Raw genomic sequence first — 23,006 nt, 5'->3', positions numbered from 1 at the left:
TAGGGAAAGGGGAGAGAGAGAGAGAGAGAACGTGAGAGAGCACATTCGCACACTTCTATAACAGCTTATTATACAGGGAGTTAATTACTGTTCTAATCTAATGCGTTGCTGCACTGTAACGCACACACATAGGCTACAGGCAGCAGCTCGTGTGTCATGCGCAGATTGCTCGCGCACAGAATCATTCAGCGCGGAAATGTACTGTCAACGTTGTTCTGTGATTTCTCAATAAAATAGCTTGGAAACTGAAAAGTTCTGTAACGCCCCCTAATTGTACAACTGATTACGCCACCCCTTGAGCTTAGTTGGTTAGTGCAGGTTTCAGAGCAAGGGGAACTCTGCTCCAATCAAATGTACAGACACAGGTTCGTAGAAGTATAAAAATACAATCTTTATTAATAAATAGTTTAAGGTGTTGGTTGGCCTGAAAGAAAACTAAATATCAAACAAATAAATATAGCTAGAAATCACCAAGCCATCCAGTATGGGAGCCAGTAGAGCGGTTTGAGAAAACACTAAGAGGAGGCTAAGTTCTCACTACCACCCGTGAACAGAGGCACAGAGCCTTTTAAGTAGTAAACACTAGAGCTCAATGTCTACACACTGCAAACTCACAGCACTCTAATAAATATGGTTAAACGACATTAAGATTCATACTACACGACACTGCAAACGTCTTGAGCAAGAGATAAATAAAAAATAAAAAAAATTATAAAAAAAGAACCAAAAAACCACTTCCCAATGAAGTAAAAATATAGAAATAGAAAAAAGAAAAAAAAAAAAAAAAAGAAAATAAACCCACTCTAGCCTGTGACGTACAATTCAAGCACTCAAATACCATAACAGCTATACCCAACAGGCTAGAGGAAAACAAACAACAACAACAACAGAAAATAAAAAAAAAACTTCCTATACTATAAGCAGCACCCCACAATCAAATCACACAATATGGAGAACAGCAGCCAGCAACTCAGGTGTAGCTGTACAGGTCTATCGCAGCATTAACAGTGAATGGGAAACACTAGGTTGGACGTAAACATCCCACTGCAGTCACAGTACCCAGCCGACGCTCGTTAAACACAGAAGTAGTTTGGCATTGCTTTGCCTTAGTTTGCTCGCTCATTCACAATCTCACAAGGAGACAATGTTGCACTATGGCTCAATCAGCACCAGCTATCCACTCACTGAAACACTCAAAAACAACACCTGAATCACTGATTCACCACACCAGAGCCAGCAGTAAATTGACACGGTTTCTGTCTAAGGACCCCAGGTGTCTATATATAAGCCTGCTTCCTTTGCGTTAAGTGGTTTACTAAATGCCTGCTCCATCCCCCAATTCGTGACGTGATTAAACATGAAACTAAAGAGTTAGAGAGAGAGAGTGGACTGAAGGATCCTAATCCTAACCCGGCCCACAGGCTACATTTTTCACACCCCTCCAAGTGAATCAGCGGCCCGACGATGGCCATTCACACTCCAATACTCTGGTCACCAACCCTCACCCTCTGACCACATCTTCCTGCCCTCCCTCTTCCCTGACCGTGGAGTTGGCGGACAAGTCAGCTCGACTTATGGAAGGAGTGGGCGCCTCTGCCATTGATGGTAGCCCCTCTGGAACAGCCCTCAACTCAGACTGGTGCACCTGCCGGACTGGTCCTTCCCCATCTCTAGGGGCCACAGTGTATACTGTTCCAGTCCCAGAGGGACTCCATAGTTCCCAAAACACTGCAGAGTTCCAATGGTCTTGGATCTTGTTCCGTCCAGGCACATGGTTACGCAGGTACACCAGCCTCCCCTCTTCAAGTCCGGGATCGTTCACATTGTAATTGTGGCTCTGGTTCCGTCGACGTATCAGCTCATCTGACCTCTGCCGGACATGCTCCTGGGTCATCCGCATATACTCTGTTGATGTTTCTGGATCCAGTCCTCCAGGTTGCCGGCGTCCTGCACTGCTGCTCCCGTCCCAAGCAAGAAATCCACGGGCAATCTCGGGTGGGTACCGAACATGAGATAATATGGGGTATGCCTGGTAGTCTGGTGAGGTGTCGTGTTGTAGGAAAAGGTGAGGCCAGTGTCGTTTCTCAACAGGTCGTGCAAGGTACGGTTAAATCTTTCACACTATCCATTACCCTGGGGGTGGTAAGGGGTGGTTCTACTCTTCTGGATGCCATACATGACAGAATTGTTGAATCAGCATGCTTTCAAAATTCCGCCCCTGGTCAGAATGGATACAGGCTGGGGGGGGGGGGGGGGGGGGGGGGGGGGGGGGGGGCCAAAACAATGGAACCACTGCTGGACCAACACTTGGCCACAGTGGAGGCCCTTTGGTCTTTGGTGGGAAAGGCTTGAGAATACTTCGTAAAGATATCAGTCAAGATCAAAACATTCTCCCGACCATCACTTGCAGGTTCCAAAACTGTGAAGTCAATAGCCAAGATCTCATTTGGCTGGGTAGCCTGTAGTGTGCCCCAGTAGGCACGAACCTTGGGCTGGACAGCCTTCCCCAGTATGCACCTTTGACATCGTTGGACCACCGCTCAGCATCCCCTGGTCATATTCAGCCAAAATCACCAGTTCCGTAGAAGCTGAAGGGTCCTCTCGGTGCCCTGGTGTCCCTGTTTATCATGGACACTACGGAGGACTTCTTCCTGCAAGCATTGGGGGAGAAGCAGCTGGAGTGTCTCCGGGCCTCCACCTGGGGAATGAATGAGGCGGTACAATACCCCTTCCTTCTCGACTAGGCTGTCCCATTGACGCAGGAGTGCCCTGCTGGGGCGGGACAATGACTCCCACTCCTCAGCTCTTGGATGTCGCCCCACTTGATGGTATCTACGCACCGGCCTAATGACTGGATCAGCCTCTTGCAGCAGGCTTAGCTCCTGAGGTGTACGGCCAGGCAGCGCCACCACTTCTCCACAGTGGACCCTCGGTGGCAGGTGGTTGACCCATAAAAGCCAGGGCGCCCAACAATGGGACATCTGTCCCAACAGCAAAACGGTCCAGGTATTGCCGGGATAGTGCATCGGCATTTGGGTTGTTCTTCCCTGGCGATACTTGATAGTGAAGTTAAAAGATGCAAGTTGAGCGGCCCACCTCTGTTCGGTCACCCCCAACTTGGCAGTCTGCAGATGGCTCAGGAGGATTATTATCTGTCAGAATGGTAAAATGATTCCCCAGCAAGTATTCTCTATACGTTTCTGTCATAGCCCATTTCACTGCGAGAAGTTCAAGCTTCATGGAGCTATAATTCTCCATATTTCTCTCGTTGGATTTCACCCGATAGCAAAGGCGATCGGGTGAACCTTGGCGTCATACTCTTGAGAGAGAACTTCCCCAAACCCCCATGGCTGGCATCTACTTCCACAATAAAGGGCCTTTTTAAAGTCAGCATAGGCCAAGACTGGGGCAGAGGCAAGTCTTTCCTTCAAAGACTGAAATGTATTTTCACAACCATCATCCCATGCTGTTGTTAATCAGCCAGGTGAGTCTTCCCCTTTCGCCGTGGGCCACTGAGCCTCCCCACAAGATGGTGCAATGGGGCTGAAAGCCTAGAGAAGCCTTCCACAAACCGCCGATAATAGCTTGCAAAGCCAAGAAAAGATCTCAATTCAGCCAGGTGGCCTGGGCGCCGCCACTCCTTTACCACCTAGATCTTTGCAGGATCAGTGGCCACCCCCTCTGCAGAGACCACATGCCCCAAATAACTAACTTGATGTTGGAAGAATTGACACTTGGACAACTTTACTTTCAGGTTCTGATTTTGAAGGCGAGCGAACACTTCTCCTAGCCGCTCAAGATGTTGTTCCACTGTAGTGGAAAATACAATGACATCATCAAGGTACAGGAGAACTGATTTATGACGGCAATCTCCAAACATGCGCTCCATAAGGCGCTGAAAAGTGCCTGGAGCATTGCAGAGCCCGAATGGCATCCTATTAAACTCAAAGAGGCCAAATGGGGTGCAAAAGGTGGTCTTCGACTTATCTTTATCTGCCACTGGGACTTGGTTATACCCGCTTGCGAGATCAAGAGTGGAAAACCATCTTGCCCCAGACAGGGCATCTAAGGACTCTTCTATCCAGGGGAGAGGGTAGGCATCACGACGGGTCTTGGAGTTCAACTGCCGGTAATCCACACAAAGGCGAAGACTCCCATCTTTCTTTGTTACCAGGATGATGGGAGAAGAGTACGGGCTGCTGCTTTCTCTTATAACTTGGCTCTCCAGGAGCTGTTGGATGTGTGCCTTCACGGTCTCATACTGAGAGGGCGGAATTCGTCGATAGGGCTGACGGACTGGGGCATCATCAACTAACGGAATCTCATGAGCAATCAGGGAGGTACATCCCAAATCTCCATCACCCTTGGAGAAAATATTTCATACCGGGCAAAGAGGGTCTTGGCTTGGGCAACCTGCTGTGGAGTCAGTCCCTCCAGGTCAGGGAGAACAGATTCAGGGACACTAGGGCAACCTATTGCCTCCTGGGTAGAGGCATAAGCGCAACACTCTTCCCATGAGGGCTCAACTGCGACAGATTTGTTTCCAACCGAGGTCGCCACCACTGCTTGCACAGTCCCAACAACACGACGGGGGGAAAGCCACACTTCAGTACACCCAACATTGACTACAGGGGCATACAAAAGGCCTTTTTTGGCAGAGACCAAGGTGGGAGACACCAGAAGACCTTCAGGCAATTGTCCATCTTCAAAACCTAATGGCTCAAGCAAGAACTCAGCGGTCTCCAGCTGAGGGCATCTAACTGGAACCATAGTCAGGGCACCGGCCCTAAGGCAGATCGGAGACTTCCCCTGGACTTTAATCTTAAATGGCTTAGGGGCGTTAAAAAGGGTCTGGACCATCTCACGATGTCGCAGGGCCCGTAGAGCTGGGCTAGCGCCGCCGACTTGACTAGAGGGGAGTGGAAGAGCTGCGAACCATGCTGCTCAAAGAGAACCCTGTAGCACTCTGAAAGTACGTTCATACCCAATATACCAGGGGTAACTACTTTGCGATCTTGGAGGGTCCCATTTGGTGGATCCCTGACAATCAACATCCCCCTCCCCGGAATACGCTGTCCTAAAACTACCACATCCAATTCAATATAGCCAGTGTAAGGTATGTCTAGCCCATTAGCTGCCTTAAGGCCTAACCACTTGCAATCTTTTCTCTGTAAATGACTAAAATGCTTACTAAAGAAACTCTCAGTTACAGTTGTAACCATTGATCCAGTGTCAATTAAACAAGGAACTGCCACACCTCCCATAACCACACTCAACACAGGACATTTCCCCACTAACTGTCCAAAAAAGGAAGGACATACAGAGCCAGAACCCTCCCCTCCCAGTGTGCGGCTCTGCACACTGGGGGGGTTCTAGTTTCCCAGCTGGCTATTAGAACAACTTGCAAGGGGCGCTGGCTGACTGATGGAATCTGATAACGTGTGAGGGGTAGATCTATCTGTTGCTAGAAGGAGCAGACTGACAATACCGGGCTATATGTCCAGGTCGATCAGATCTTATACAGATAGGCTGACCATTAGGAGCACGTTTTAAAATGGCCTTCCCTATTTAATTGAGGGGCGTAAAGTTTACCAGTAGACTGTCCCAAATGTTGGACCAGCATATCTAGTTGGGCTTATTGCTTTAAAAACCATTTACTTTAACTCCACCATTTCAGAGGGTTGAGCAACAGTGGAGTCACACCGAGACATATAAGATGTTTCGCTACTGCGCCCCAGTAAGCTGTGACTCCAATCACGATTTGTCTGTCCCTCCTCCACCCATCTAGTGGCCTCCGTCTTACATCCAAGAGAGACAAACGCTTATCAAGCCCGTACCAGTCTTTTAAGTTCCCTTCGTAGCATATGATCTCGCACATTCTCACAAAATTGGTCTCTTAACACTATGTCCTGATTAGTAATTGAATCCCCCTTGGACTGTTTCACCTTGTCCATAAGCTCCATTAATGCATGGGAAAACTCAAATAATGACTAATTTTCTCTTTGTTTTCTTTCAAAGAAACACTGCTGCCAATATACATATGACTTAGAACATCCATACACCTCGTTTAAGACTGAAATGATTTCTGTAGGATTTCCCCTTACAGCTACAGGTCGATATTTAATCTCACGTCGGGCCACACCCTCTAAATGGTCATACAAAACATTGCCTTTTCCAAATCAGACAAGTACCTCAACCTAATGCAACTTTGCGCTTCTTCACTCCACTCTTCGATAGAAAGTGACCCAGCTGTTACAGAGCCGGAGAATTTAGGGCACCATCTCTCTCTGGGCAGATATACAGCCTGCTCTCTTCATACTGGCAGGGGACCACTCCCGCCAGCATCACTTCCTTGTGCACTTAACAGTCTCTCGTTTTCAACTTCAAGCTGGGCCACATGCTCCCGCAGTTGCTACAGCTCAACATCCAATCCGGCGTTGTCACACACCATCATGCTGCCAGCTGCTGTTCTCCACACACACACACACACACACACACACCACACACACACACAGGTGCTGCTCAATATGGCTAACCCACCAACACTTCAACGAATAAAAACGTAAACCCTGCTGACTACGCCAAAATGTGGCGCCCCCTAATTGTACAACTGACTATGCCACCCCTTGAGCTTAGCTTGTTAGTGCAGGTTTCAGAGCAAGGGGAACTCTGCTCCAATCAAATGTACAGACACAGGTTTGTAGAAGTATAAAAATACAATCTTTATTAATAAATAGTTGAGGGTGTTGGTTGGCCTGAAAGAAAACAAAAAATCAAACAAATAAATATAACTAGAAATCACCAAGCCATCAGTATGGGAGCCAGTAGAGCGGTTTGAGAAAACACTAAGAGGAGGCTAAGTTCTCACTATCACCCGTGAACAGAGGCACAGAGCCTTTTAAGTAGTAAACACTAGAGCTTAATGTCTACACACTGCAAACTCACAGCACTCTAATAAATATGGTTAAAACGACATTAAGATTCATACTACATGCCACTGCAAATGTCTTGAGCAAGAGAAAAAAATAAAAAAATAAAAAAAAAGAGCCAAAACCCACTTTCCAGTGAAGTCTCTTGCACTACCCTGGCTCCGCCCACACAGAGGCTCTTTACAAAAAAAAAAGGAATTGGAAGTAAACAAAATACAAATAGAAAAAATTAAAAAAAAAGAAAATGAACCCACTCTAGCCTGTGACGTACAATTTATGCACTCACATACCATAACAGCTATAGCCAACTGGCTAGAGGAAAACAAACAACTATACCCAGCACCCCACAATCACACAATATGGAGAACAGCAGCCAGCAACAGGTCTGTCGCAGCATTAACAGTGAATGGGTAACACAAGGTTGGATGTAAACATCCCACTGCCGTCACAGTACCCAGCCGATGCTCTTTAAACACAGAAGTAGTTTGGCATTACTTTGCCTTAGTTCGCTCGGCCAATCACAATCTCACAAGGAGACAATGTTGCACAATGTTGCGGCTCAATCAGCACCGGCTATCCACTCACTGAACACTCAAAAACAACACCTGAATCACTGATTCACCACACCAGAGCCACCAGTTAATTGACATGGTCTCTGTCTAAGGACCCCAGGTGTCTATATATAAGCCTGCTTCCTTTGCGTTAAGTGGTTTACTAAATGCCTGCTCCACCCCCAATTCGTGACATGATTAAACATGAAACTAATGAGTCAGAGAGAGAGAGTGGACTGAAGGATCCTAATCCTAACCCGGTCCCCCTCATTCTGCAAAGCAGTACAAATACATGCACACATTGCGCGTGTTTTGCTTGCTTGAGTGTTTCTAAATCTTCAGAAAAAAAAAAAAAAGACACGACTATTCGTGAAAAATAACACAGGAGATTAATAATGAGTGGTTCCCTGCATTATTACAACAAAGTGCGATTACTGTACTAAGCCGCTATTAATGCTATTAAATTACAGCTGATGAACCACAGAGCAAAAAAAAGAACAAAGAAAGTAACAAAAACTTGTAAAATATATTTTAATGGGCATAACTAAGTGTGAAAATAACTGAATGATAAACAGTCAAACCAAAAATTATTCATATATATATATTATATATATATATATATATATAATCTTTCTTTTTTTTTACTAGTGGGTGCAGGACACTGAAGTTCATTTATGTAAGTGAGGATAGCAAAATAAAGTAAACTGTGACAAATTATACCCAAAACTTCTTCAAACAGTGGACTACCAGTAAAACAGATACAAATTTGGGACCAAAAAATTGAAGTTCAAGTTTGCATGAACCTGGATGACAGCATGCCCAGGACCACTACAGGTAGTCATTAAGGCCAGGGGTTGCCTAACTAAGTATTGATAGTTTTGTAAATACTGTCATACTAACAGTTGTCTGAATAATTTTTGGTTGACTGTAATTTCATTACATAATTTTCTATCAAAGTTATCTAACATTATCAGGATGAATTTGTTCTGACACAGTTTAACCATGAGTTCTAGACCATCTTCTAAATTATAGAGAATAAACTGTGATAATGTGAAATGTTGAAGGTGTCCTGAATAAATTTTTAGTTTGACTGTATCTATTGAACAAATTAAGTTAACCAGCTAACATTATACATACTCTTTTGGTTTCTGTACCCAATATTTAAACATTTTACAAATGCAATAAAAATATCGGTATCGGTACTCTGTATCGGCAAGTACCAAAAATAAAAGTATTGTATCGGGCGAGTAATGGAGTCAATGTGATTGTCCAGCTTAAGGTCCTGGGAGATGGTGGTTCCCAGGAAGCTGAATGACTCTACTGCAGTCACATTTCCATTAATGATAGTGAGTGGAGTGAATGCAGTTTCTCCTCAACTCAACTACAAAATTAACACCACTGAGCATGTTTGGCCAGCTCCAGGTCTGTAAGCAGACTCGTCATCATCCTGGTTGAGACCGATGACTGTAGTGTCATCTGCAAACTTAGGGGGCTTATCTTGGGTTTCTTTGGAACGGGGATGATGGTGGAGCATTTGAAGCAGGAAGGCACTTCAGACAACTCCAGAGATCTGTTGAAGATCTGTGAAAAGTTTGGGGCCAGCTGGTCAGCACAGGTTTTCAGACAGGATGGTGTAACATCATTTGTTCTTCCCGAAGACATGGTACACATCATCCTCACTGATTTGAAGAGCAGGAGGGGGGGAGAGGGGGATTGCAGGAGGTGTTAACGGTTGTGTAGAGAGATGGTCAGAACGGGTGTGGGGGGTTTCAAATCTACAATAAAACTCATTCAGGTAATTAGCAAGTTTTTGATTCGCCTCAGTGCACGGGGATGGTGTCTTGTAGTTTGTGATGGCTCAGAACTGATCTTCCAGCTTTTTACCGTAAGTTCTTTTAGCCACTCTAATCTCTTTATTCAGTGTGTTCCTGGCCTGATTGTACAAGACTCTGTCCTCATTTCTATAGGCATCCTCTTTGGCCTGACGAAGATGTCTGAGTTTTGCTGTAAACCATGGCTTATCATTGTTGAATGTTAAATAAGTCCTAAAAGGAATGCATATATCCTCACAGAAACGAATATAGGATGTTACAGTCTCTGTGAGTTTGTCCAGATCGGTGGTAGCAGCTTCAAAAACACTCCAATCAGTGAGGTCGAAACAGGCTTTTAAAGACCACTCTGTTTCGTTGGTCCATCTCTTTACAGCCCTTACCAAAAAGTAGTATACTTCAAGTTTATTTTATTAAGTATACTTAAGTAAAGTTCAAGTATATTTTAAGTATACTTTATATAGCAAGTATACAAATATCAGTGTTCTAGTAGTATACTTGTAAGTGTACCGTATCAGTACTCCTTGGGACTAAATTAGCCCACTCTCTAGTATATAAAATTATACTTTTAAGTATACTTTAAGTATAACAGTAGCAAACTTTGAGTACACAACTAGTTTACCTCTATGTTTGTAGTTTGTACTACAATTATACTAAAATAAGTACATAAAAAGTAAACTAAAAGCTTTCCTATTTTTTTAGTTTAAAAAAAGTATACTAATAGCACACTTAAATAAACTTATTTTTCATAAGGGAGTCTTTACTAGAGGTTTAGCAGATTTATCTGATCTGGGAGTTTTCTCAATATTTAGATTTTTTTTGCACCCTCAGATTCCAGATTTTCAAATAGTTGTATCTCCGCCAAATATTTTCCTATCCCAATAAACCATTCATTGATGGAAAACTTATTTATTCAGCTTTCAGATGATGTATAAATCTCAATTTAGAAAAATTGTCACTTAAGACTGGTTTTGTGGTTTAGGGTCACATATTGTTTCAGAAATGCAAAGAATTTAATATTGAAATGTAAACTTCATTTGGTTTAGATTTATGTCGTTAAAGTTTACTTTATGAAAAGAAATATGACTGCTTTTAAAAGGAAATTATTAAATTTATTTTACATGGGTTTGAATCAGATTAAGTCAGATGGTCATTTTACACACAGATGGTGGATCTTACCCACTGACTCAACTCGGGTTAATTTACCCAAAACCTGGGGGCAAACTGAGCCATGGGAACACTTTTTAATATGAAGCCATATTTTTAGAACACTTTGTCATAGATACATTCTGATCATTTAAAATGATAGGAAATTTTTCTTTAGGATAGGATAAGATAGATGCTTTCGTTATACTTATGCATCGTTTTAGACATTTAATTTAATATTTTACAGCATAAAGGTATAATATATACTAAGAAACAACTCATTTAGAACATTTATATTATTTTTTAAAACTATTTATAGGCCTACTATTAATATGGTTTTAATAAAATATGATGTGTTAAAGATTACTATTATCAAGACAAGTTAATAATGGCTTCTATAATTCTATAAAAATTCAACATAATTAAAACCCCCCCAACACCCTCCCTCCCCCCTTCCTCTCTGGCTTGCTGGAGCTTTGAATTCCTGTTTGCAATGTTGAACTGCCTTAGCAGCCACCCTTCGCTAGATTTGATACATTTTGATACAATAATTTGATTAGACATTCCAATAGAAACAGCAAATTTTGTGTTATTTATATTAGATTTGATACATTTTGATACAATAATTTGATTAGACATTCCAATAGAACGTGGATATTTTGTTGTTTTATTACAGCTGATGAACCACAGAGCAAAAAAAAATAACAAAGAAAAAGTAACAAAAACTTGTAAAATATATTTTAATGGGCATAACTAAGTGTGAAAATAACTGAATGATAAACAGTCTGTAGTGATAGTTGTATATATAGAAACTAACCACTAGGTGTCAGTATTATTATACTTACCGGTGATATAGACAGACAGAGAGTTAGACCATCACATGTGTTGTTGCTGTTCCTGCTCGCAACCTGAAAGTGAATTAAAGATAAGTTTAATTACAAACAGTTTCTTCATTGAAATAAGAAACATTACATGGTACCAGGACTGGGGCTAATCACCAACATCGACAGTCGTCATGGAAAGTGTTAAAACCGCCTGACGCTGTAAACTGGACTGGAAACATTGATCACGAATGGCGTATGTTCAAGCAGAGATTCACGCTGTACTTGCAAGCAGTGGGCTTGGATGAAGCGTCGGATGCACGCAAGATTGCATTACTTCTCACCGTCGCGGGGACCTCAGTCAATCGAAGTGTTTAACACACTCGTGTTTGCACAGGCCGAGGACAAAGGCAAATATGACGTGGTGATGGAAAAGTTTGATGTGCACTGCACACCAAGAAAAAAACGAGACTTGTGAGAGGTATGTTTTTCGCTCTCGTCTACAACAACAAGGAGAGACGTTTGACAGTTTCTTAGTTGATTTAAAGTTGAAAGCTAAAACATGCAATTTCGGACTGTTGCAAGATTCAATGGTCCGTGACCAAATTGTGTTCGGCATCAATGATAAAAAAGTGAGAGAGAGGCTTTTGAGAGAGACGGAGCTAACCTTGAATGAAGCAGTGCGTATATGTCAGGCCAGTGAGATAGCTATTCAGCATGCTAAAACCTTTGGTGAACACACAAAGATGAGCGGGAGTGACAATTCAGCCGTAGCTGCAGTAACAGAGAAGCAGAAAAGCGGAATGAGTAAACTGAAACAGCAGAAAGAACTGTTTAACTGTAAGAGATGTGGCAAAAGACACCTGCCAAAACAGTGCCCAGCTTATGGCAAAGTCTGTGCTAAATGTAAAGGGCAGAATCATTTTGCCAAACAATGCTTTTCAAAAGGTGGACAAAGTAAAAGAGAGCGTGTGCATGCAGTGGAAGAAACATCACTCAGTGACACATTCTTCGTTGGAATGGTGCAGAAGGCCGATATCAGTCAAGAAAGAACAGAACAGGCTGATGTGAATAGTGTTGTACAGGACAAGTGGATGACTGCTCTGGCAATAAACGGAGTAATTGTGTCACTCAAGCTAGACACAGGAGCAAAAGTCAATCTGATTTAAGAGCATGATGTCAGAGCGATGAAAATCAAGCCATGTATAAATCAGAAAACGGTGCAACTGAAAGCCTATAATGGCCAGAACATTCCAACAAACGGAACATGTACTCTCAGAGTAAAAGTTAAAAACAGAGAACATTACCTCATGTTTGCGGTTGTTCCAGATGGCCATGATTCTGTGTTGGGAGATAAGGCATGTGAAGATCTGGGTCTGGTAAGAAGAGTATACACCATAAATAATGGAGAAACACAGAACAGTGTGGAACAAATCGTGAAACAGTTTCCAGACATCTTTGAAGGGTTTGGAGTATTACCATTCACCTACAAAATACAGTTGAAAAAAGATGCCCAGCCAGTAGTTCACGCACCCAGACGGGTTCCAGCACCACTTCGTGAAAAGCTAAGGCAAGAGCTGGATAAAATGACAACAATGGGAGTCATAGAAAAAGTGGAAGAGCCTACGGAGTGGGTTAATTCAATGGTGTGTGTGAAGAAAGCCAATGGTGATCTACGTATTTGTATGGATCCAAAGGACTTAAATGCAAACATACAGAGAGAACATTATCAGATTCCAACACGGGAGGAAATTATAAGTGAGATGGCAGGTGCTAAGTTTTTTACGAAGCTGGATGCATCTCAGGGCTTTTGGCAGCTGAAACTACATGAGGACAGCAAAAGGTATTGCACATTCAACACGCCCTTTGGCCGCTACTCCTTCTTGAGGATGCCGTTTGGAATTTCCTCAGCTCCTGAAGTATTCCACAGGGCTATGGAACACGTAATCGAAGGCATCGAGGGTGTGCGTGTTTATGTGGACGACATTGTATTGTGGGGATCCACAATAGAACAGCACAACAAGAGGCTCATGGACGTCCTACATCGTGTAAGGAAGTATGGGCTCAAGTTAAATAGGAACAAGTGTCAGTTTGGAGCGAAGGAAGATCACGTTCCTTGGAGATACGCTGTCAGAAAGGGGTGTGGAAACCAGACAAGAGTAAGATACAGGCAATACTCAAAATGCCCAGACCCACAGACAGAAAAGCTGTATTGAGAGTGATGGGGATGATCAATTTCGTTGGGAAGTTCATACCTAACCTGTCTTCAAAAAAACTGTTTATTTGAGAGAACTGTTGTGCGATAAAGGCGAGTTCAGATGGACAGCTGGTCATGAACAAGAATGGGGACGACTGAAGACTCTCCTCACCACAGAGCCTGTTCTGACGTTCTTTGACCCGACAAAGAAGACAAAGATCTCGACGGATGCATCCAAAGATGGAATGGGTGCAGTTCTACTGCAGGCAGATGGAGAGAATTGGAGGCCAGTCGCATATGCCTCGAGAACGATGACTCCGACGGAACGTCGCTATGCACAGATTGAAAAAGAGTGCCTGGGCTTAGTGTATGGATTGGAGAAATTTCACGGCTATGTGTACGGCTTTACCAACATTTGTGGCAGAGACAGATCACAAACCATTAATTGCCATCATTAAAAAGAACTTGAACCAAATGTCTCCAACAAGAATCCAGCGACTGATGATGCGACTGCAGAGGTATGATATGGAGCTAATGTACACTCGAGGGAAGCATCTAGTTCTGGCGGACGCTCTGTCCAGAGCTGTGGAACAGAGTGGAAATTGTGAAAGTTCCACAGAGGCTGATGTGACTCAGCATGTGAACATGGTAGCTGAAGCTCTTCCAGTCACAGACACAAAACTCAAACAGATTGCAGTGGAGACTGGAAAAGATAAATGTCTGCAATTGGTCATCAAAAATCTGAATGAAGGTTGGCCTAGAGGAAAGTGTGCTCAGTACTACAACATCAGAACAGAGTTGAGTGTTGTTAAGGGATTTCTGCTGAGACAAGACAGGATCATTATCCCTCAGTCACTGCGACAGGAGATGTTAAAAAAACTGCACGAGGGACACCTTGGGGCCGAGAAATGTAAAAGAAGGGCTAGAACTGCAATCTACTGGCCCGGAATAAACGCAGACATCGACAAGATGGTGTCAACCTGTGATACGTGCTTAAAGCATCATGCTAAGCAACAAAAGGAGCCAATGATCATCACTGATCCACCGGATGGACCATGGCAGAAAGTTGGGACTGACTTATTCTTTCTGGACGGAAGAAACTATTTGCTGGTGATAGACTATCTGTCAAATTACCCAGAGATTGCGTTGCTATCCAATACATCATCTGCTTGTGTGATAACACACATGAAATCCATCTTTGCGAGACACGGCATTCCGCAGGTGGTTTGCAGTGATAATGGGCCATGCTACAGTGGAAGGGACTTCCAGAAGTTTGCTGAGGAATATGGGTTTCAACACGTGACATCGAGCCCATTATATCCGCAGTCGAACGGAAAGGCAGAGAAAGGAGTTCACATTGTGAAACTACTACTCAAGAAAGCAGTGGACAGTCAATCAGATCCTTATTTAGCTCTGCTGAATTACCGTGCTTCTCCACTAGAACACGGTGCGTCTCCTGCTGAAATACTGATGGGGCGCAGATTACAAACCACACTTCCGTGCTTGGCAACACAAAACAAGAGAAAGTACCTGAAAAGAAAACAAAAGCACCTGAAACTGAGACAAAAAGCGAACTATGACAAGGCATCAAAAAGCCTAGAACCACTCTCCAATAATGACACGGTAAGACTTGAGGATTCCAATACCTGGACTAAAAAAGCCACAGTCCTGGAGGAGGTGAAGCCAAGGTCTTACACTGTCAGGACAGAAGATGGTCAGATCCTGAGGAGAAACCGGAGAAGTCTGCTAAAAACAAAAGAGACAGCAGAGAATACACATACAGGTGACACTGACTGTGCAGAGTCAACATCTGAAACACTTCCAGTACTGCATCACAATGAGCAAGCTAAAGAAATGCATTCACATGTGCTGAGAAGATCCAATCGCACAGTAAAGCCTCCTGATAGACTGAACCTCTGAATATTGCTTAAACATATCAGAAGCATTAGAATGTTCATAAATGAAAAGATAAAAAAAAAAAAATGTAATCAGTTGATTATTGTTACTTTGATGGTAAAGCAAATAATTCTGGAGATTGTTATTTGATATTATACATCCTGTATAATGTGTACAGTGCTTACTTAGTGGTTAGATAATCTAGAAGTCATTAGTTGTAATAACTTGTTCTTTATGTCTAAAGGAGAGGGGATGTAGTGATAGTTGTATATAGAGAAACTAACCACTAGGTGTCAGTATTATTATACTTACCGGTGATATAGACAGACAGAGAGTTAGACCATCACATGTGTTGTTGCTGTTCCTGCTCGCAACCTGAAAGTGAATTAAAAGATAAGTTTAATTACAAACAGTTTCTTCATTGAAATAAGAAACATTACACAGTCAAACCAAAAAATTATTCATATATATATGAACATGTTGTCACAAAATATAGAGCAAATCATTACCGACAGAATTACAAAAACGAACTACCAAATTACAAATTTAGCGAATCATCCACTGACTGTAATGTGGTTTGTAACGCTTCTACACTTAATGCAATGACCTTTGGGGTATGGCTAGACGATTAATCGAAAAGTAATCGAAACCGAAAGTCAGAACCTCTAACCGACGTAATTTTCCCATGTCGTTTATTTAATTTTTTTTTAATCCTGTTAATACTTCCCCCTTAAAAGCATACTACCGCGTGTGTAGCCACATTACTCTGCTCTCCAGTTAGTGGCATAAAAGCAAAACACGGAGGTGAACTCCAGTTCAACACATAGTGATGGCGCGCAAGCGCTGAGCCCTGAGTCTTCACTAAACTTTGTCAGTTGTATTTGTTTTATGGTTTGGACATTTCAAGCGATTAGACGATCGGATGTGTATTATATTGAGCTACCATGTTCGCGCAGCTGCATTGTGGCACGAACACTCATATAAACAGTAGCTGTGAAGATCGCGCACACAGAGGAATGCAGAAACTAGTTGTCAGCGCTGTCCTGTGATTTATCACTAAAGTAGCTTAGAATCTCAAAACTTATTATAGCATATTTTTATACTTTTTAAGAAACTAGGCTATTTACAACCCACAGCTTCACAATAATATAGAGACGGTACACTGTAAAACATTTCATGTTGGTTAAACTTAAAAACGAAATATCACCTGCTGCCTTAAAAATGTGAATTAACTCATCTTACAGATAATCTTTGTTTCATGTTACAATTATCAGTTCATGTAAACATTCAAAATTCTTGTTAGGAAAACAGGTTTTAAAAAGCCATTTAAGAAATGTAAAAAATGTCTTGAAATAAATTCAAGTAATGTTGTACAAGCTTTAACATTGGTTTGAAAATACAAATTCTTGTAGGAAAACAGGTTTTTAAAAAGCCATTTAAGAACACAAGTGCTTAAAACATCCATTTTATCAAAAACATCAATGTTTCTCTAATAATATACAGAACTAGAAGGTAGATGACTGGTATAAAAGAGGTACAGTATAGAAAATGTAACTGAGGGGGAAAGAAAAAAGGCATGAATTGGGGAAAAAATGAGGAGTGACAGAACTTGTGTAATGATACAAAATAACGGCTCATCAATCACTTTAAAGATTGTAAGTGTTCTCTATATAAACAAGTACATGTAGCTTTTTGACCTTTGAATGATTTGCACAATACATGATCATTGACTGTGTTGAACAATACTCATTTAGTAAACTCTTACTAAAAGCAATAAAAAAAGTGAAATTGGTCTATTTCCAATAAATGCTCAAAGGTTTTTCCTTACAATAAACACTTGATCAACATTCAGCATTTGAGATTTCAGATAAAGAGAAAAAAAAAAAAAAAACCTTTAATATTTTATTATATTTGTACATGATATTATTGATGACATGTTTAGGCACGATATATAGTATAGTACTTAGATTGACTGACAGTCAAAAAAGCATTTTAGTATAAATTATTACTGATTCTGAAAAAAAAAAAAAAAAAAAAAAAAAAATATATATATATATATATATATATATATATATATATATATATATATATATATATATATATATATATATATATATATAAGCTGATTTACTTTTTCCCTACACATACTGCTCTACAATGAATTCAGTATCATCACTACATTAACAAGATTTAAATATATATATTTTTCTTACATCACACACATCTTGATTATCTCAGAACCTCTGAAAGGAAGCGTAGAAGGCCAAGTAAGGCAGCTTTTCTTCTGTTCCAATTTGTGTCCTACATACAATTATAAACAAGACTGAGTGACTCCAATATATAAATTAGAACACTTATATTAGTGCAAATTGATCCAATTGAGTTCATTATTCATACCTCCTTATCAAGGCCACTGTATAACTGCTAAGGCTCAAGCTCCTGCTTGGTGATACAGCTGCTTTGTACAGCTCTAAAAGACACCAAGGCATCTAGTCCATCCAAGAATGACTGCAGTTGATCAGTGGTGACTACTCTATTGAACTCTGTGCTAATCTGAAACAGACACAAGACAGGAGGGATAATGGAGCCAAAGAGACTAGTAGTGGCCAGCAAGTACAGATGAAAAATAATCACATATGTAAATCACATGCCATCCTATAACATAAATGATTAAAGAGGTCATATATAGAGGTCATGACACAAGGAATAAAATCAAGAATAAAGAATGTTTTAAAAATAAGCAAGTTCACAATTACCTTATTGTAAAATGAAATTCCTTCACACAAACTTCTTGAAAACTTTGTAGGGTGACACTTTATATCTTGAGGTGACAATAACTTTGAAGAGGAAATCAACAGCTGTAACGGTGTGTGAAAAGCAGTAGCAGCATCAGTAGAAGCAATATAGACTAACCATATTAAATTGTACAAAAATAACTGCATGTCTGCATTAAATATGTTGTGTGACTGCATTAGGCCTGCAACAAATATACACAGTTAAACAGCAAACGATTTTAATATCAGTAAGGAAGTGTTAACTGTACCTCATTGTAACATGAATGTCCTTAAAATCAGCTTCTTGAAAACTCTGCAGGGTGACAACCTTATATCTTGAGATAACAATAAACTTTGAAGAGGAAGAGCTGTAATGGGAGTGAAAAAGCAGTAGCATATCAGTAGAAGCATTATAAACTAAGCTTATGAAATTATAATACAAAAATAAGTAGACAAACAGCTGTCAGAAATCTTTAAAAGTAACCAACTAAACTATAATCACTGAAAACCGAAGTTAAATATTAAGCTATTTTAGTATTTGAGGCTCTAGTAAACTGTAAAATTAGCGAGGTGTCCTTACATTGCCCCAGTCAAGAGTGTCTTCATCTGTGAACACACGGTCAAGCAGCCGAAACACGAATTTTAAAAGCTTAATATATTTCAGAATACAATAAAAAAGCTCTAACACTCCAAAAACACGATAAATAAAAATAAATAATAATAACTAACTTAAACACCTTAATTCCACAAACAGACGTGCAGCAAAATCCAGGCGGCGGCAGGCTTAACCGGGTGTTCACAGACGGCGGCTCAACTGACCGCGGTCTTACACCCGCAGAGCACGGTCAGTGCAATAAATAATAATAACTGCAGACTTCAGGTCGAAGACCAGCTAAAATATAAGCACTGTGAACCAAAGTGATATAACTATTTTAGCGTTGGAGGCTCTGGAAAACACAGTGAATTAACGAGGGGAAAAAATTTGTGGTGTCGTATTACATTCACGAAGCACAGTCAAATTTGCTAACATGCAATAAATTGCAACATTATTCATTTATCATTACCAAATAAAAAACAAAAACTCACCTTCCTCGCATTCTTTGTGTTTCTTGACACAAATTCATGTAAGGTCTCCAGGCAGCTGCATTAACTCAAAATGGCGATGACTTCTCTCTGTAAGACAACGCATTACTTTATGTTTAATTTCCAAAAACTCAAAAACCAAAACTTAAAACGAACTTTTACAAGTCAGTCAAAACTCAGAAGTAGTCAAGACAACGCATTACTTTATGTTTAATTTTCAATAACGTATAAACTTTAAGTTCAATATCCAAAACTTAAAATGACAAATTAAGTTAAAGAGGAAAAGTAAGTTCATATAACTTATTTGGCTATTCTCGCTCACAAATCTTTGAAGACTCGTTCACTTCGGCAGCGTCTCGCAGCTATCATTTTCATACCACGGACGCTAAAAATTTTTTATTTGAAAATTTATTTGAACAAATTTTTTTCCAACATGAAAAATTCACGTCGTGTTGACCCAGTGACCTCTAAACAATAACCACTTAATAATCCACCCACCACCCACTTACCCATTAACCACTTAACAATAAATAAACATGGCACCCACCCATGTTGTGTTGACCCTGTTACCTGTCAGATGTGAAATCCGGCATAAATGCGAAATTCCCACGTCGATCTTTGCCCTCGGGGGTTTTATATGATATTTGGTGACAGGAGACGAATGAGCTCCTGAGGAATGTTTTTGTAGATTTAAATGGTCTGTTCCAAGTCATTGTGACCTAAAATTATATTAAATGTTTATTTATACAGCGTGGTTATATATAATTACAGTTTTATTTGCTACTATCTTTTTTAAAAGAAGAGAATAGTGTGTTTTATAAGACCAATAAGCTTAAATAAATGTTGAATATATGTTTAAATGCATGATTTTGCTTCAGTAACATGTTACTTATGATGTCAAATATATTTATTTTTTAAAATAGAGATAAGCCTCTCTATAATTAAAATGTTTATGTATGTGTGTGTTTGTTCATAATGACTTATCAGGACACAAATTTGTATAATGACAGGGCTATTACACTGATATAATAATGTAAATTTGGATTATGATGAAATTTCTAAATTTTGACTCCTCATAATTAAGATTGCTTACAAACAATATTACATTAAAAGTGTAGGCATATGTAGAATGTTTTGTGTGATGGTAGGTGTTTTCTACAGTACAAAATCATTACACCTATGGAACGTCCCCAGGATCAAAAAACTAAGGTGTGTGTGTGTGTGTGTGTGTGTGTGTGTGTGTGTGTGTCACTTTCGAGATTCGAGAGGGTCAGCATGACCGTCTCAGACTGGGCAATTCACTTGAGTTAGTGAGAAGAGCTCAAAGCAGGATTTAATTTTCCAACTTATGAACATTTTGTAAAACATTTTACCCGAGGGTATGAACGTCATTGGCTTAATAATGTAAAGCATTTTTGTTTTTGCGAAAACTATAGTAAATGTTTCTTTTTATAAAGTATGTTATGTATAATCACTGGTGCACTGGAGATGTTTTGTCATGATTGTACATGTTTGTGTTTTTGCGAAAACAATGTTTATACGTAGTTAGTGAAAAACTAAAATTTTGGTTTAAAATGTGTTTTATAAGTTCAATAAACATAAATAAATGTTGAATATGATTTGCTTTAGTAACATGCCGTCATATTCTTTAAAATAGGGATAAGTCTCTTTTAGCCTGTAGTGTTTACATATGTGTGTGCTAGTTTATATGATTTATCAGAGTAACAATTTGTATAATGACACTAGTTTAACACTGATATAACAAAGGTAAATGTAGTTTATGAAATTTCTTGAGCTCTCATAATTAAGATCACTTAAAAACACATATTTAACTAGAAATGTTTGTATGCAGAATTTGTGTGATGGATAGGTGCACAGTTTGTATAGTAAAAAATAATTATGTCTATGGAATGTCATAACGGAATGTAGTAATACTCCAAATGTTTGTCACCATTCTTTTCTAAATTAGAAATTATAAACATGATGTTTCTGAAAATTAAAAAGTTTGCTGTGATGGGTAGCTTTAGGGGATGATAGTGTATAAAATTCATTAATATAATGTAAATATAAATATAAAAATATAATGTAGATACTGCTTTGCAACAATTTCAATTGAATTGAATTATGTCAGCGTAAAGCCTCCATAAAACATTTGACATGTCCGGACATGTCGGGGGATAACCCTTACCGTTTGGCCTGTTTAAATATATATTTTTTTCAGATCCTGGCAAAATGTACAACGTTTTTATATTTTTAGTGATGACAAAAATTAGCGTAAATGTTTTGATTGGATTTATATCATGTGAGATCACAATCTATTTATTTATTTTAATTTAAACGAAGAGAATAAGACTCGGGGTCGATTGAATGCACATGCATGCATGAATGATACAGAGAGGGTGAGAGAGGGGGGAAAGAGAGCTTTTCCAACTTAAACATTTAATTTGAAGAATCGTGATGCTTGCACAAGGAAGACTTTCTCCTGGAAAATGTAAGGGTCATTTTTTTTATTCATTGTTTTATCACCAATTTATTAATAGTCATGTTACCTATTTTATTTATATTATTTTATACATTAGATTTTAAGTGTGAGCACACACATATTGTGATCTCATGATCTGATAGAACTGTTTATTAATTATTGCCCTTAAAACCGATTTCTTTGCCTCCCATAGAGAGTGAGAGAGACAGCAAAAACCCCTGACTTGGAATGCAACTAGACACCGGATGGGGAAAGCCCCCGGATGTAGGAACAGACCATTCAAATCTACAAAAACATTCCTCAGGAGCTCATTCGTCTCCTGTCACCACTCTGAAACAGTCACACATTTGTACAAACATCATATGTCATCCCCGGAGGGCAAAGATCGACTTTGGAATTTCGCATATGCCGGATTTCACATCTGGACAGGTCCCAGGGTCAACATAACGTGGGTGGGGGCAGTTAATTGACATAAGGTGCATCATAGGGACTACTAGTTTATTTGAAATCTTTGCAAATTTATTAACAATTCAGTTAATTGTTAACTACTGAGGTCCGGGGCCTGCTTAGAAACATTGCTTAGAAACATTGTTGCACGCGCACATCCCCAGATAACACGATCATCATTTACTGTTTCTGTTTATCTGCAGGTGTGTGTGTTGAATGATTTCTGAGTGTTTTATAAGTTTCATTCCTGACTGTTTCTGTTTATCTGCAGGTGTGTGTGTTGATGGATATGAAGAGTCTGTGTCAGTTACAGAGGGAGGTTCAGTCACTCTAAAGTCTGGTGTTACTGAAATACAGACAGATGATGAGATTGAGTGGAGGTTCAATGGAACTCGTTATAGCTAAAATCAGCAGTGACTCCAATGAGCTATGGGTTAAAGCTGATGTGTCATTCAGAGACAGACTGCAGCTGGACAATCAGACTGGAGATCTCAAGATCAGAAACATCAGAACCACAGACTCTGGAGAAGTATAAAACTACTGATCAGCAGCCCAAGAGGATCCCCAGAGATGACATTCAGTGTCAAAGGTATATCTTTTTAAATAGGCCTAATAGTTTTATTTATCACTCTATGGATCTATCTAAACAGATTTTAGAGTATTTCCGATTACTTGTTTCTTTTTACCAGTTTTTTTTTTTTTTTTTTTGTGGCTGTCAAGAGAGTAAATTTGCTTATTAAGCACAATTTCACAAAGCTAAAGTCAGACCAATCTGTTTGTCTTAAATCTTGAAATTATGTAGTTTAATTTAAATTAAAAAAATAAATTAAAAAATTGTTCATGCTTGTATG

This window comes from Cyprinus carpio, chromosome B22 (genome assembly GCF_018340385.1).
Source record: "Cyprinus carpio isolate SPL01 chromosome B22, ASM1834038v1, whole genome shotgun sequence".
Lineage (NCBI taxonomy): Eukaryota > Metazoa > Chordata > Actinopteri > Cypriniformes > Cyprinidae > Cyprinus > Cyprinus carpio.
The sequence above is the reverse complement of the archived record's forward strand: the minus strand, read 5'-3'. Positions refer to the sequence as shown.